This window comes from Cyprinus carpio, chromosome B24 (genome assembly GCF_018340385.1).
Source record: "Cyprinus carpio isolate SPL01 chromosome B24, ASM1834038v1, whole genome shotgun sequence".
Lineage (NCBI taxonomy): Eukaryota > Metazoa > Chordata > Actinopteri > Cypriniformes > Cyprinidae > Cyprinus > Cyprinus carpio.
In genome coordinates this window covers 13597559-13615890 of record NC_056620.1, presented here as the reverse complement: position 1 = coordinate 13615890, position 18332 = coordinate 13597559, and the positions used below count along the sequence as shown (strand labels likewise).

At 34.9% G+C, this 18332-nt stretch overlaps 1 protein-coding gene and 1 long non-coding RNA gene across 2 annotated transcripts in view; both read right to left on the bottom strand.

The window, feature by feature from the left end:
• Nucleotides 1–18332, bottom strand: part of LOC109082430 (vesicle-trafficking protein SEC22c-like) — a 166843-nt gene that overhangs the window by 22005 nt on the left and 126506 nt on the right. The window lies entirely within an intron of this gene.
• On the bottom strand, nt 1661–3965 carry LOC122142318. Its single transcript, XR_006158526.1, has 3 exons — nt 3905–3965; nt 2351–2512; nt 1661–1855 (listed from the first exon to the last, which is right to left on the bottom strand). It is a non-coding gene; the product is annotated as an uncharacterized LOC122142318 (long non-coding RNA).

Sequence of the window (18332 nt, the reverse complement as noted above, 5' to 3'; positions counted from 1 at the left end):
AATGGAGGAACATTTTGTGGACTGATGAGAGTAAAATTGTTCTTTTTTGGGTCCAAGGGCCACAGGCAGTTTGTGAGACGACCCCCAAACTCTGAATTCAAGCCCACAGTAGACAGTGAAGCATGGAGGTGCAAGCATCATGATATGGGCATGTTTCTCCTACTATGGTGTTGGGCCTATTTATCGCATACCAGGGATCATGGATCAGTTTGCATATGTTAAAATACTTGAAGAGGTCATGTTGCCCTATGCTGAAGAGGACATGCCCTTGAAATGGTTTGTTTCAACAAGACAATGACCCAAAACACACTAGTAAACGAGCAAAGTCTTGGTTCCCAAACCAACAAAATTAATGTTATGGAGTGGCCAGCCCAATCTCCAGACCTTAATCCAATTGAGAACTTGTGGGGTGATATCAAAAATGCTGTTTCTGAAGCAAAACCAAGAAATGTGAATGAATTGTGGAATGTTGTTAAAGAATCATGGAGTGGAATAACAGCTGAGAGGTGCCGCAAGTTGGTTGACTCCATGCCACACAGATGTCAAGCAGTTTTAAAAAACTGTGGTCATACAACTAAATATTAGTTTAGTGATTCACAGGATTGCTAAATCCCAGAAAAAAAAAATGTTTGTACAAAAATAGTTTTGAGTTTGTACAGTCAAAGGTAGACACTGCTATTTTTTTGAACACACCCCTTTCAACTAATTGCCCAATTGCACAGCCTTAAGAGCGTGCATATCATGAATGCTGGGTCTTGTTTGTTTTCTGAGAATCTACTGAACCTACTGGTAACTTGTTTGCCACGTAGCAATAAAAAATATACTAAAAACCTTGATTATTCTGGTTAGTCACATTGTACTGCTATTATTTTGAACAATACTGTAGTCACATTCTACTGCTATTATTTTGAACAATACTGTAACTTCCTATCAATAGTTGGCCAGTGCACATGTCTACACTAGCCTAAGTGTAAGTTTGCACTGTAAAATGTGTACAGCTGTTGAGAATGACATGAAAATGAAGAGAAGCACAATATGATCATTTTTTGTACTTATGTAGGAAAATTTACAAAGTCTCATAAAAACAACCTTTTCTTCAAATAGTGAATAAAATGATTTTTTTGTTATATAGGAAAATTTACAAAGTCTTCTAAACACTGAAGCTGTCAGTCAGTTCAGCACAAACTCACAGTGTGTGAAAACTCCGTTTAAATCAATTCATCTGTCAAAAACTGCACAATCCAGCTTTTATTTACACTGTGTTTCTGCTTTGTTTGTTGTAATGAGAGCATTTGTGATCGTTAGCAACAGACAGACACAGAGCTAACTTAATATAGAATTAAATAGAATAACAATGTGTAGAAAATGTAAGAGAGATCATGGGAATGTTTCAAGTAACATGGAAATTACACACATTGTAGATCTGCTTTATATCCTTTGATAGATTTAAGTGCTGCACTTGACAATCACATTTAAACATCTGAATGATTATGAATGAGTTTAATACAAATATTATTAAACTGAAGAGCCAGACAGACTCAACTGAGCTTCTTCATCCTCTGTTCCAGCTTTACATTAAACACAATGATCATCTGCTTGAATACTAAAGCAACATTAATCATTCAATATCATGTTTCTAACACACATGCTGCATTATTTCATTGTAAAGTCTGAGTCTCTTCACCTGTATGGATCACATTTACACATTTATCACACATTTATTTCTCCTCATAGACACAGTAGTGAAGCTCTTCTGTGGATCTTCAGCTGATGTTTACTGCTCCTCTCAAGAACACTTCACTTTATGATATACAGCATTCATCAGCTTTTGGTGATGGACATCTATCTATCTACACTGTAAGGTGGAACAGAACAGAAGATAATCAGAGTTCAGTGGAACAAAGTACAAATTATGGTACATTATCTCTTACAGAAAGTAAGTGTAAAGTAATGTGACGTGTTGCTTGTCAAAGTAAAAACACACAAGAGACAGAGACATTGATCATGTGATGCTGGACGACTGTGAGCTGAAGCTGAATCTGCTCTGATTTTACCAGCGTTTTCCTACAATCTGAACAAATCTATTTCAAACTGTAATGATTCACTATTACTGATGTCATTAATAAAGCAGCTGTTGCTGTATAAAGCTGTGACAGTGTGCTTTTCTTCTCTTTCCTCCTTTGTGTTCAACATTTTTATCAACTTTACATTTCATTCAGACACAAACCCTTTGAAATAAAGCTTGATGATAATTTGATAAACTCTTTTCACAAATATTTGAAAGTATATATTTGTTCATATATCAGAGGTAAATGAATCTCTTTAATATCACAAAGTGAAGTTTACTCACCTCAGTTCACAGTTTGAGTCTCGTAGCACATCAGTGAGCTTCTGCTTTGAGTCTCCAATCTTATTATCTCTCAGATCAAGCTCTTTTAGAAACTGCAGAGCTTTTGTGTTTGTCAAAGACTGAGTTAAAGAAGAAACATCTGTAATGCCACAGTTATGAAGACTAGAAAGAGACAAACAGAGGAAGAGAGATCATCTTACAAACAAATCATTAAGATGAAGAATCTTTCACAAATATAATGTGAACACATTCATCATTGAGATATTGAGTATAAAGTGTTTTGTTTAACTCTTATGTGCTGTTCGTTTGAGGAGGACACTCGTGCTGTTTGAGGTCTCCAGAGAACACAGAGAACAAAAGGTCACAAATATAATGTATTATGTTTTTTTAACCAAATGTAATTTTACTTAGTTTATTAATGTTTTTTTATGATGCCCGTGAGAGGACATGGTCGGTTCACTTAGTTTTGTCGTGGCGTCGAGATGCTATGTTGAGGGAACGACATGTTTTTCTCGTGGCCACGAGTTTAATGCGTAAACAAACCTGCGTGACCATAGCAACCCGGGATTATCAGAGATGTATTCATTCATATTTATTTTGAATTACAAAAATCATTATATTATTTATTATATAAAATATTTCATTATTAAATTAGTATAATAACCATATGCCTTTGGCTACGGGACTTTATTACGTGTGATAGTCAAATGTTTATCATGAATAAATAATAAATTGAATGAATAATTGTTATAATAATGAATGAATAAATAGATTCATTTGTAAATGAAAACACAACACGCTCATTTATCATCACATCACGTCAAAACTTTATTGGCATAATTGTCAGATAAATGATAAATGAGCCTGTTGTGTTTTCATTTACAAATGAAACTAGGGGCTAAGCAAGTTTCTGATAGGGCTATAGCCCCGTCAAGCACCGGCCTAGAGCCGCCACCGGCATGTAATAAAGTCTGCATTAAACTCGTGGCCACGAGAAAAACATGTCGTTCCCTCAACATAGCATCTCGAGGCCACGACATAAGGATATCGTTACCTCGTCAAAATTATCTCGTGGCAACAAAACTAAGTGAACCGACCATGTCCCTCTCACAGGCACCGTAGTTTTTACTCCACACTTTTGAGTAGTTTTTGTTCTGCATTGTGGAACGTGTGGAAGGGTTGGCACTTCATTTTCGTATATTTTTGTGGTCTGAATTATGGTGGATTTATTGATTTTGTTTTATTTGATAAATTAAGAATGAAGAAAAGTATTGATTTTATCATTTCGTCATTCATTTCAATGTGGGTCTCAAGAGAGTGACTTTTTTTCACACTAACACACAACCAGATATCAATCCAATTTAATTTTCTATTTGTAGAGCTACCAAGTGTTGACAACTGTATAAAGTCTCATGACATTTACATAAAGGAAACTTTTTATTTTTTTTTATTTCAGTAAACATAATTTGGGGTCTCAAAAGACCTTGAACAGCACATAAGAGTTAAACAAAGTGATTTTCATCATTTTAATTCTTGTCTGTGAATGTTACTGACCTCAATCTCTCCAGTTTACAGTGTGAATCCTTCAGTATGCCACATAAGTGATTCACTCCTGTGTTTTTTATTTGATTTACACTCAGGTCCAGTTCTCTCAGGTGTGATGGGTTTGATTTCAGAGCTGAAGTCAGGATGAGACACTGTTTCTCTGTAATACTGCATCCATGCAGACTGAAGACAGAAAGAGAAAACACAATGAATCAGACACGTTATGTTCATGTGTGAGTAATTCATCATGTGTTAACACCATACAGTGCAATAATAATAATAAGAAAAACACAAATAAAAATTGCCAAAACCTTACATTTACATTTAGTCACTTAGCAGACACTTTTATCAAGTGACTTACAAATGAAGACAATGAAAGCAATCAGAATCAACAAAAGAACAATGATACACAAGTGCTATAACAAGTCTCAGTTAGCTTAGCACAGTACATGTAGCAAGGTTTTTTTTAATATTATTATACGAGTATGCAAAACTGTGACATTTCATTCACTGACGCTCTTTAGACTAAACCCGGAAGCGCATAGACTTACTTGCCGGCAACCCGCCAAAATAAAAGCTTGCTGATTTTAAGTTTGAAGATGAAAAATTAAAATAGTTAAAATTAAAAATAATAATTAAGTTTCAAATAATAATTACATGAGCACTTTATTTTTAAGTTTACTATAAAATAATTGTATTGGTATTTTATACTCCCTTTTTTTAAATAAAATAGTATTATCACACTTTATTATGTATTTTATTTTATTTTTTATAAACTAAAAGTTCCATAATTTTATCACTATTATTAATTTATTTTTTATTGTTATATTTGATGGGTCACACCATGTGTCATGTGAGGACCAAACCAAATCTCCAGGTTTTCAGAAGAGAACCAGGCTGAAAAATTTATAACTTACTTCACTAACATAGCAGACTCATCAGAAAATAGATTGTCATCATATGAATTAAAGAGAAAATAATCATTTCATCTGATGTTTAAGTGAATAAAAAAGTCTTGACAGCCCTGGAGTTCAACAACTATTGACTTTGTTCTCTCTCACCAGACTGTGTGTGTGTGTGTGTGTGTGTGTGTGTGTGTGTGTGTGTGTGTGTGTGTGTGTGTGTGTTATAAAAGAGGAAAGCAGGCATTTGGATCAAAGCACTGTGAGGCAAGGGAGGGGAGACTCAAAATATTAATAAACTTAAAACATATTTTTTGCCCCATTTGTGTTTGTTATTTTAAACTTTACACAACATCATTTTTGTAACCCCATGGGGGGGGGGGTTGATTGTGATTTGATGTGATTTCAATATTTAATACACAGAACTATTATGTTAAATGTATAAAACATTATGAATTATCAATTATAATCAGTGCAGATCATGGGAAATGTAGTCCGGGGTGACACAACATAACAGTCTGTGTAGTGTTTGGTGGAGAGCGGACGGAAGGACAGGATTCATGAGTTTGAGAAGGAAAGTTATTTAGATGAGATCAGGATTTTCACATTTGTGCAATCATTTCAGCACTGCAATATTCCATAAAAAATAATAATGTCAACTTTATTTATGAAAGTAAACAGTAATGTTTTAATCTACTGGAATGTAGAGTATAATGATACTAACTCTAGTTTCTCCAGCTTGAATTGTGTGTTCATCAGTAGATCACTGAGGTTTTTTCACTCCAGAGTCTCCTAGTAGTTTATTCCTGCTCAGGTTCAGTTCTCTCAGGTGTGATGGGTTTGATTTCAGAGCTGAAGTCATGATGAGACACTGTTTTCTCTGTAATACTGCAATCCCACAGACTGAAGACAGAAAGAGAAAACACAATGAATCAGACACGTTATGTTCATGTGTGAGTAATTCATCATGTGTTAACATCATACAGTGCAATAATAAAATGTTGCCAAAAACCTGAAAACAATATAAGTTAATGATTATACAGCCATTATCACTTAGCAGACAAAACTTACAAAAACATGGAAACAAGGATTTGAGGATATTAGTTATATTTCAAGTCTGAAGAATCTTTAGTCAGACACAGAAAAAAAAAAAAGGTTTGTGATTTGTAATGTAATTAAGATATTCAGGATCAACTATAGAACCACTTACTTTACAATAACGCCAAAAAAAAGCTTCTAAATTTAGATTTTGAAGAGAAAAATTCTGTTAATAAATCAAAATAATAACTTCAAGACATTTTAAATTTGTAGTTTACAGTCAACAAATCCCAACATAGTATTTTTGATATTGTTTTTTTTTTCTTAAAAAAAACTGCATTCCATAATTTGAGTGAAACTTTATTTTTTTTTAACTGCGAGTTAGGAATCTTATTTTCAGAAGAGATGAAGGGCTGAAAAATGTATAATTGTTTGCTATTGTTGTGATCTCATGTGACTGACAGGTTTTCCCGCCTTCACATCATAACGATTTCAGAGATGTTTTTATGAGAGAAAGGGATAGTTATTTCATTAAAGTTCAACAAGGGTACATTGTTTTTTTTAGAAATAAATTATGTACCCTGATAAATCAATCTCAGTGTAACTGCTGTAGAGTATAATGATACTAACTCTAACTCTTTCTCCAGCTTGAATTGTGTGTTCATCAGTAGATCACTGAGGTTTTTCACTCCAGAGTCTCCTAGTAGTTCATTCCAGCTCAGCTTCAGTTCTCTCAGGTGTGATGGGTTTGATTTCAGAGCTGAAGTCAGGATGAGACACTGTTTCTCTGTAATACTGCATAAACACAGACTGAAGACAGAAAGAGAAAACACAATGAATCAGACACGTTATGTTCATGTGTGAGTAATTCATCATGTGTTAACACCATACAGTGCAATAATAAAATGTTGCCAAAACCTGAAAACAATATAAGTAAATATATAATTAAACTAAAACAAAAACAAAACTAGGATTTGAGGATATAAGTTAAGTCTGGAGAATCTTTAGTCAGACAAAAAAAAAAAAAAAAAGTTTGTGATTTGTAATGTAATTAAGATACAGGATCAACTATAGAACCACTTTACAATAACATAAAACAAAAATCAAAATTGAGTTTAAATGTACCAAATCAAGAAAAGTCTGTTCATAAATCAAAATCAACTTCAAGACATTTTAAGCAGGGTTCGTTCTGTTAATGAATAATGAAATTCCAAGACTTTCAAGGACTTTAAGCACTAGTTTTTTGGGTTTTATACTCATTTCCTTATTCCAACTGATTTTTTTTCTAATGAATATGTATTTTTAAATATTTTAACTAATCAAGGGCTGCAACTAATAATTGTTTTGGTAATCAAGTAATCTACATATTATTTTGACAACTGAGTAATATTTAGTAACACAAATAGACCTAAGAGAAAAACAGGCTTTAGTATGACTATTTATATATAAACTATCGATGAGGCAATAATAATTGGTTCAAATAAAGTATCAAAACCAAGTAATTACATGATTTTATAGAACAACCCTGATAAAATAGGCCTACATAATGTAATATGCCTACACAAAATATGAACATAACCAACTTAAGTTTATTATTTATTATAACAAATACCTGCAGAGGGCGCCAATGGCATGGTGATGCTTTACTTTGCGCGTGATTCAAGGACGTTTAAATCCATGTAATTTTAATATTTGGCCACGTGCAAACTCAGAGCAAGGGTTAGAACTTTTATTTTGAAATAGCGATGTACAACAAATTGCAAATTTAGAAATATGTTGATGTATTCTACTGTTTTGGCATAGGTTAATAAATGACTTACGTTACAAATCTAGTGAGATAACACACACTGTTTTCTCAGATGAATGTTAAGCAACACAAACTCATAGTATATGCAGAGGAAGAGTTTGAGTCCCGAGCAGCTGAGATTAGGGTTGCTAACTTTAGAAAAGGAAAATAAGGGACAATCGTGGTTTTTCATAGAAAAATAAGGGACAGAATAAGGGGACACACACACACACTGCATAAGATTTTTTTGTAGGCTAAATATATATATATATATATATATATATATATATATATATATCAATTTAGATCTGTAATTTTTTTTTAATGAAGTCACTTACGCTCTTCAAGGCTGTATTTATTTGATCAAAAATACAGGGAAAAACAGTAATATTGTGAAATATTATTGCAATTTGTAATATTGGTATCAGATCTTATTATACTTTAAAATATATTTTTTATTAATTTATTAATGTGACGCAGCACTGAATTTTTTTAGCATCATTACTCCAGTCTTCAGTGTCACATGATCCTTTAGAAATCATTCTAATATGCTGATTTATTATCAGTGCTGATGATATTATCAACTGTTGTGATGCTTAATATTTGTTGGAACCTGTGTTCCATAAATAAAATAAAAAGTTAAAACAACAGAATTTATTCAAAATAGATTTTTTTTTCCACTTTTTATCCATTTAACACCTTAATCCTTGCTGAATAAAAGTATTCTAAAAGTTTCTTTAAATGTACTGACACCAAACTTTTGAAAATTAGATTTCAATATATTTTTATTGTATATTTAACACAAACATTTTATTTTGAATGTTCTGTTCTTTATAATTTTTATTTACCAAAGAATCCTTAAAAAATAAAGCTGAAGTCGAAACGCGGATGTTAAAAACCAGCGTGAGTCCCGCTCGCTGTGTGCGACCAGCCGGCAGAGGATTCCGCTTGGTCTTAAAGCCTCCCTCGAACGGTTATGCTCACAAATCAAACACTTGTCAAAAAAGAATAATTGATTCTCAGTTTAGAGTTTGGTATTCGTATGGTCTAGGTGGTCATACTGCATATACCTTAAATACGGGACAAACTGCGTTCCGTATAGATTTCATACAGAGCGGTTCTTTGATGCCTTAAATACAGGACGATTGTGTATTATACCGAACGGTTGGCAACCCTATGAGATGGAGACGCTCCACGCTTGTAAATGATAACAGTGCAACACAAAACGCGTCAGACTTTACATGCGTTCCCAAATAAAACCCAAACAAACAGCAGATGCAGTAAAAGACCGAACAATATAATGCAAGCACTATCAGAAGTTTTACCACAAACACAATTTATACTGATATCGCGAGACCGCTTTTCACATCAAGGAGTAATATCGCGAGATCTCGTGTGTTGCTAAAAGCCAGGCGAAACGGCTCTGTATTTATATCAGACGCACGGCATCATTAATTATGCGTAAAAAGATTGTTTTATCGAGGGGAAAAATAACACTTATTTCATATATACTGCCCTTTAAAAATCAAGTACCTTCTTCTTTAACTTTGTAAAAACATTGTTTTATCAAGGAAAAAGAATAACACTTATTTAGTACTTACATTTAAAAAAAGTCAAATTCAAGTACTACTTCAAGCACTTTAAGCACCTTGTACGAACCCTGCTTGGAATATGACACATGAATAGCATGAACTACAGATCAGATATGAGTTTTTGGTTTGCTTGTTCTGTCATTTATTTATGTGCTGTCCCATTTATGTGCATTAATTTTGATAGATGAAGCCCTGTCTCAGCGCAGTGAGATCAGCATGGAATTCAGGAATTGCGACCCATTTTTCATTAAGACTGATTTTCTTTTTACAAAATATATATATATATATACATTTACAGTGAGTTAAATGCTTTTCCTTAAAGGGATAGTTCACCCAAAAATGAAAATAATCATTTACTCACCCTTGGGTTTGTCTAATGTCATATGTCCTTCTTTCTTTTTCGGACCACATAAGGAGATTAAAATAAAATGTCCCGAATGTGCTTGTCCATATAATGTCAGTCTATGGCGATTAACATTAAGCTTTTAAGATAGAAGGAGATTTAAATAAGAGTGGTCTTATGCATCATGTTTTGTATATTCCTAGTGTTCTGTGGGTATACAATAAAGTTTGGTGAGAAACAAACTGAAATTTTACATATTATTTAACAAATATCCTTCTTGATTGTTGGTCTCTGTGCATGACTGTGTGTTCATGTGTTCTCGGAATTGCACACAAGTTGTGAAAAAAATAAATAAATCAAGATTAATAAAAATGTGATAAAACAACAACAATGTATAGAAATCCCCCAAAGAGTATCTGTGTACTTTCTTCACGGAGTTGAATCTTCTTCACTGACTCTGGACCGGAGCTTCGGTTGACAGCTGACAGATGAACGTGATAACTTCCTGTTTCAACGAGCACAGCAGATATATTTACCTCAGAGGAAAAAAAACCCTAGATTGTATTTCATGTTGTGTTTTTATTAATCTTGATTGTTCACAAGTTTTCCTGGTTGAGTTAGACTGAACTGCTGTGCTTACAGAGTCTCATGAACACATTCATGCACAGAGACCAACAGTCAATAATATGTTGAGTTTGTTTCTCACCAGAACCTATCGTATATACCCAGAACACTTTGAATATACGGCACGTGTCACATGGGACCACTCTGTGATAATTTTAACTTATAGGTTAAGTGGTGTTCAAAAATTTGTTTTATTGTGTGTTTTAACATTTTTGTGATTCATGAGTGTGTGAAAACAACCAGCCTATAATGGTAAAAAAACACTCAATCATTGTTTTATAATCCCAAAAAATCATAAACAGCCTATCCAATGAATGAAAAATCTACCCACAGTCATTCAAAAAATAGGTGTTCTTGACTGTTTTTATGTCAGGCGGTACAACCATATGACATCATACTGTTCTGTTGCTGAAAACTGTCCCAGGCCCATTGTTATAATGTCACCAATCCTAAAAATCATCACCAAAAAACCATCTTTCAATAGGCGGGCACGAATGTAGCAGGTGCCATAGAATGCAAAAATCACCGCTATAAGGTGTTTTGAACACAGTTGTGTGGCCGCAGTGTGTGTGAAAAACAACCAGCCTATAATGGTAAAAAAAACTCAATCATTGTTTCATAATTTTAAAAATCATAAACATTCTTTCCCACGAGCAGTTTCCAGACATGACGGTCATACTCGGGGAAAGTCTTGCCCATTTGTGATGCTCTCTGCCCTATTAGCATATACACAGCCCTGAGTGAGAAGCAGCGGTCCATCATTACTGTTCTCTTGCTGTAGCTGCTGGAGATACAATGTCAACACCAAAGAGACATTAAAAGTGTCGTGTGACAGAGCTCCTGGCTTCCTGGCTCTCTGTAAGGTTAATATTGCTAAAGCTACCATTGTCTCTGCCTGTTTTCACTAGTGCTGCCTTCACCTGCTGCCAGAATGATCGTGAATAGGAATGTGGTCGTTAAAAACTGCGTTTGTTAGCAATGTGATGTCAGTAACACGGTCACCACCAGTTAAACCGTAACACTGGTATGTTCCCGCGAGCATGTGCTCTTGAAGCTCCGCACTCTTCTGAGAAGGGAGGCGGGAGCACAAGCTCATTTTCATTTAAAAGGGACAAACACAAAAATCAGCGAGTTTTGGCTCATACCCTAAATGTGGCAATTTCAACAAGCTATAAAAAATTATATGTGGGGTATTTTGAGATAAAACTTAACATACACACAATTTAAAAATATTGTTTCAATGCATTCTATGGCACCTTTAATAAGAGTTTATTTGTAATCCAACAGAAGTGTGTAACATCTGCTGGAATGACAAATAAACTCTTTCAGTGTTAAAATGTACTCTGTGAGTAATGTACATATTTCACACCTTCGAAAATGTTATTTTATCTCCAAAATGGAGGGAGTAATGTATACATATCAGGAGTGTTAAATTTGACTCGTATTGGGTTTTGGCTTTTTTGCTGTGCAGCTTTGATGTGCTTCTGTGTTTATACGATCAAAGCAAGCATTAAAGGGCTTCAGTTCATCTGTGAGGGAGGTGTTACTGGTTGGTGGTCAATGTTTTTAAATTAGTCTTCAATCCTCAGTTTGTAGTCAGTAAACATGATCACATTCAGCAGTCACAGCAGAAGTTAGAGACTAAATTTAACTGAATTCTATTCAAAAGTTGTATAAATCTATTCTAAGAAGGTTGGAATCTGTATTAAAGACAAACGATGGTAAGCACATTAATAAAATACTGGCTATTTCTAATGTGTTCACATTATTTTCTCCAACCCCTGTGCACTTAAAGGGATAGTTCACCCAAAAATGAAAATTACCCCATGATTTACTCACCCTCAAGCCATCCTAGATGTATATGAATTTCTTCTTTCAGACAAATATAATCAGAGTTATATTAAAAAATGTCCTGGCTCTTCCAAGCTTTATAACGTGGGGTCAGACTCAAATGAGAATTAAAATAGACGACTTTAACATTACTAGTCATGTAACATGTGAAATGATGTAAGATACTCACTTCAGTGTGTTGAGTGTACAGTGTTTATCCTGCAGTAGAGCAGAGATCTGATTCACTCCTGTGTCTCCTAGTTCATGTCTAGTGAGATTCAGCTCTCTCAGGAGTAACGGGTTTTTACCCACAATTCCAGTCACATACTGACAGCCTTCATCTGCAGCAGGACCCAAAAACCTGCAGAAGAGAAGATGAAGCTGGAATCAATTCAGTGTGCATTGCATCACAAAACATTTAAAGATTATCAAACATTGTTTGTAACAAAAAGCTCTGGTTTAAACAGTTGAACATTTAAATATACAAATATTTTTAAGAAAGACAAAAGTCAAAAGTAAATTCTTTAAAAGAAACTCAGGGGCAACAGCTCACTAGATCATATTCTCAAAAATCTGAAGATCTTTCTGGCTATTAAGCAGGAGATGAGGAAAGTTAGCAAAGAGATAACTAGCTTGTGACAGCTAAGCATTCATAGTGATATATTTAGTTGATCTTTTGATGCCGGCTCTTCCTATTATTATGTAGCAGAATTCACCAAACACTGGACTAACACAAATGACGATAAAGAGTCAAAGCTGAATGTTTTTGTCCTCTGTGTGCAACACCGTGCTACACAGGCATTAGTAATCAAACATATAGAGCATCATAACAGACCAAACTAATAGAGCACAGATCACCTGCTCCAGTGGTTCCAAAACTGAGGGATAGTGTACAGTCAGCAGAATATTTTACAAAATAAACCTCTGCAGGGTGATAAAGACTACGCTGTATAATTTACCCGCTTATCATGCTGCCATTTTCCTGATAAGTAAATAATTGAACACAAAATATTACACATAATATGACCTCAACATTAGCGCTCCATTATCAGTTGTAGCAGTTGTGTTTATATCAATAACAGACCAATAGATAGAGCAACTGATGAATCAGAGCTGTATTGCAGGGAGTCATGTAGAAATATAAATGAACGACGCATGCTTCTGCTCTAAAGCGTCTACACCAGACACGAGCGGCTCGATTTGACAAAAGCAAATAGAACTCAGTGATGTTTTCTGCTGTGGATGCGGAGCGATGCAACAACAAATCCATGACAACAAACTGATGCCCCGTTCTATTTCTGACGAACCCCAGCGCTCTGACACAAAGAACAATTTCAAAAATATTAAGTAGCACAAATGTTTACAACATTGACAATAATCAGAAATGGTTACTGAGCAGCAAATCAGCATATTGGTATGATATCTGAAGGATCATGTGACACTGAAGACTGGAGTAATGATGCTGAAAAATCAGCTTTGATTACAGGAATACATTAGCCTATATGTTAAAACATTCAAATAGATCATTTAAATTGACAATATTACAGTGTTTACTGTATTTTTAATAAGTAAATGTAGCCTTGGTGAGCATAAGAGACTTTCTGGGGGGAAAAAAAGGAAGAAGGGAGGTGGGGGGCCTTGAAAATATTTTTCTCTACAAAGAGGGGCCCCGCAGAAAAAGTTTTGGGAACCCCTGGCCAACTCAACACACAATATTTAATTTAATTAAATTCATAAAGGCCTGCCTCATGTTGCACATTTGCACTTTTTGAGAAAAAAAATATGGCAAAATAAACTTTTAAGGTCTAGTGTCAATTCCTCACTTTTTCTAGTTATGTAAGGTTAAAAATATTTTGCCTGTAATTTTTTTTTCTCATATCACAATATAATATCAATATCTCCTGGACAGTGTAAAATATGTGTGTTATGAATTTTAGCTGATATCGCCCACCCCTACTCTGGATAGTTTTATTTAACTGATGTCTGTGTTGATGCAACAGTAATTCTGCTCATTATGAGAGGAACTGCAGGTTCCAGTGTGTGTGTGTGTGTGTGTGTGGGTGTGTATCACTGATCCTCTCCTGACACACATCACATGTTTGTGGTCTGTGATAGATCTGCTGTAGTAGATCTACAGTGTTGTGAATCTGAGCTTGATGGAAATTAATGTACAGTGCATTCAGTAACATTTAAACAATCAGGATAATAAATCACACTGAATATGTTTTTTTTCATGAGAAATGTCCACAATAACACAATCATAAATGTTAACTATGGGCCACCAAACTACTGACACACCAGCACATCTAGTGACCCAAAATGTCTGATTAAGCTGTAACTTTTAACACAACTAAACTGTGCTGACATTTATCATCAAAAACAACAGCAGCTGCAGCATCTCATCTTTCATGTTTGATCATTTTCAACAACAAATTGTGTACATTACTGAATTTGTACCTTAATATAAAATTATAATGTAATATATAATATATGTTATATGAATAATCACAATAAGGTGCGTATCATTTATTTATCATTATTTCATCAGGTCTCACCTCAGAGTCTTGAGTTGACAGTTTGGATCCTGTAGTAAATCACTGAGTCTGCTTCACTCCTGATGGTCCAGGATCATTTCCTGTGAGATCCAGCTCTATCAGGTGTGAGGGTTTGATCTCAGAGCTGAAGACAGAGCTTTATAACCTTCTTCACTAAAAAAAAAAAAAAAATATATAATATTATATATATAATTATATATATATATTATATATATATCTATATAATTAATATAAGAATATATATATATATATATATTATTCTTTATAACACAAGATTATCATACAAAAATAATGTTCTAGAATGAAGAAAATAAAAAGCTGATGCAGGTTCAGGAGGGGAGGATGTAACCCTTTAGATTTTTTTATTTTTGTGTGAAGTACTGGAGTTTTTTTTTATGTTAAGAAGTAGAGATTAGGAGAAGAAGACTCTTTGCTAAGATGTAGATATTTGGTTTAATTATGTATGTGTAACCCCCTAGAGCTAATGGACTGAATATGTGAAAAGGGGGGAGGAGGGTATTAGGGATAGCCGATATGCATTTTCAGGGCGATGCGATAACGATTATTACAGATCAAGGAGACCGATAAACCGATACTTTGAAACCAATATGTGTCTAGTGTAAAAATGAAAAATTAATGTCAAAATTAAAGAATAAAAAGGCCTCTGACAAAAAGACTCTCTTTAAATTTATTTTAACACATCTTTAATTCTGAGAACTGTTCATAATAACAACATTAATTTTAATAATAACAACAAACATAAAAAGTGCTGGGAGCATCCATCAGCAGCATTCTGTAAACTAAGTAAAACTTGCATCCATCAGCAGCATCCTATAAACAAAGTAAAACTTAAAGCAAATTTAAACAGCAACAAATGAACAAATAATGGAAAATAAATGTAATCTCTCTCTCTCTCTCTCTCTCTCTATATATATATATATGTGTGTGTGTGTGTGTGTGTGTGTTATATTTAGCATTTTATTTGCAACCCCAAATTGCATTAAAATCACACACAACCCATATTGTAATAGTGTTTTTGTTTTTTATTTTTTTTAGACTGTTTATCACGGCGATACAAACTAGGAAGTATACAGGACAGCGTCATCCAGAAACGTGCAATGTGAGATTATTGACAATTTACGTTATTAGCATAGGGTTATTAGCATAGGGTTATTAGCAGGGTGCGATTTGTGAAATAAACAGAGGGGGGGTGCTTTTGAAAAATTTTATGAAATGTTTTTAATACGACGGAAATTGTATGTTCTCAGTTTAATAAAAACATTGTAAGCCTGCGTTAGTCCTATTAATTTTAATGATTTAATGTCCACGGTTATTCAAACAACAAATTAACGTTACATCGAGAAAGCGAGCAAAGAACACAACGGAGCTTTTTGAAACTCCGAATCAGTTAAACCATTGCGTCGCAAAATGATTCACTGTTTCGATGCGCTTCAATCGGATCGCATATCGCGAATCATTTGATTCAGATCTGGACGTCAGAGCGGTTTTGCATGATGTTTTTATCCCCACCGGGGATAAAAAGTTATTCAGCAGAGGCAGGGATGCATAGACCAGAAGGGGGGAAATCCCCCCCCATCCTGGTTATTAGTCAAATGAGAGAGCGCGGCCGTGGAGATAACTAAATCAGGAATAGGGAGCTCGCGTCGCTTCAGGGCGTCAGAGGCTCGCCTTGAGCCCTTTCAGCTCTTCAAAATTGCATAATGGTAATCTGAATCTGTCTGATAAATTATTTTGCAATCATGTTAGAATAATGCCAACATATTTCTCCAAATATGCGCAATTTTCTGACAAGAGCCCTAAAGGAACCGGCGAGGTTCAGTGATCTATGTGAAAACAACACAAAAAAAAAAAAAAACGCAGCAGACGTGACGTGAATTCAATTCGTGTTGATAATCTATACAATTATACGTTAAGTTGGCCGAATGGGTGAGAGAAGTAGGGGGTAGTTCACGATCGCGCAATGGATGTGGAGTGATCCGTTAAGGCTATCACTGCAATTGGACGGACATTGACAGGGAATTCACAGTATAATAACTGAACGGGGCTTGTCATCATAAATCGATTATATTAGGTGTTTTGCAACTTCAGTGTAGTGATTTATGCAACTTCAGGAACGTTTACTGCATTTACTTACCTTCAGAGATAACTTATTGATGTGTGATGATGATCACTGAAGCAGCTCCTGTGCTTCTGATTGTGAGAGCGAACATTTTCCAGCCGCCAGTCGTATTGATTGGCCAGGCTCGTGACTCCCAACAAATCAGGCCGGACGATGTGGTGAGGGGCTTAGTCTAGACCTGAAGCGGGTGCAGCTCTGACTGAGGTGGCTGGATCAGTGCCAGATCGCGCATTTCAAAATAAAAATGGTTTTATCGGCAAATCGGTTTTTGAAAATGGCGATGCGCCGATAACAATAAAAAATGCTTAATATCGTCGGCCGATGTCGGCCCGCTGTCGACGATGAATCGTTGACCCCTAGAGGGTATAGACATAAATGAAGTAAAAGAAGTGTAGATGACAGAAGCTATAAATGAGAAAATTATAGGAGTTAGAAAACGCAGTAAAGTAAGTAATATTACTAAGAGTAAAGGAAGAAGAAAGACAAAAATGGTACCATGGTGGAATAAGGAGTGTGATGAAGCTATTAAAAGGAAAAGGAGAGCATACAAGAAGGTAAGAAGATTGCATAATTATACAGATTTAATTGAATATAAGAGAGTAGAACAAGCAAAAAGTAAAAGAGGTGGTAAGAAGGGCAAAAAGACAACATTAGAGAGATTTCTGTGATAGAATAGGGAGAAGTACATCAATAGGAGAAGTATGGAGTATGATCAGAAGGATGAATGGAATAAGGAAGGATATGGAATATCCTGTTTTAAATGAAGGGGAAGTTATAGCAATAGAAAACTGTGATAAAGCAGAACTGTTTTTGTAATACATTTATAAAAGTAAACAGTACAGAAAATCTGACTGAAGAGTTTAAGAGGGAAAGGGAGGAAGTACTACAAGAGCATCCTCATCTATTGGGAAAGAGACAGGATAGAGATAATATAATGGATGTCCCGTTTGGAATGTGGAGACTAAAACCAGCACTGAGGAGAATGAGAGAAACTACTCCGGGGCAAAGATGAAATCAGCTTTATATGACAAGCGTTTAAGTGGAGGAATCAATTGAGAGTAATTTTGAGTTCTATAATAAAAAAGTGTGGGAAATGGGGGGTCTAAAACGCATAGTTAAGAACATTGATATTGCCAAAAGAAACCAGGTATGCTCCAAATAGCCGCCTAGCTTAGAGGCCCCATTAGCCCGTTACATTCTCCATGTAGGGAAGTGAACGAGTCTGTATACCACTGAGATGAGAGAATGCTAACGGCTAGATTAGTAAATATTTTGTGGAAAGGCCAGTAAAATTAACAAAACCTTTTCCCCAAAGTGGCTTTAGTGGTAGGGAAAGGGGAACTCATGGAGCCGGTTATTGTTTTTTTGGGCAGGAACATGGAAGAAAGCTCTGTCAAATTCACAGAAGATCAGTAGTTTGCTGTGTTTCTGAATATTGACAAAAGCCTATTGATATGTTATGATGGAGAGGTTCTGATGATTAAGTTTGGACGAGCTAGAGAGGGGGTTATGGAGGAAGAAATTTTAATTGGATTAATGACTTCTTAAGCAAATAGTAATAGGCGGGGAGTTTAGTGGAATGCCTATAATCATCTCAAGAAGGCATAAGAAAAATGTAGTCCTCTAC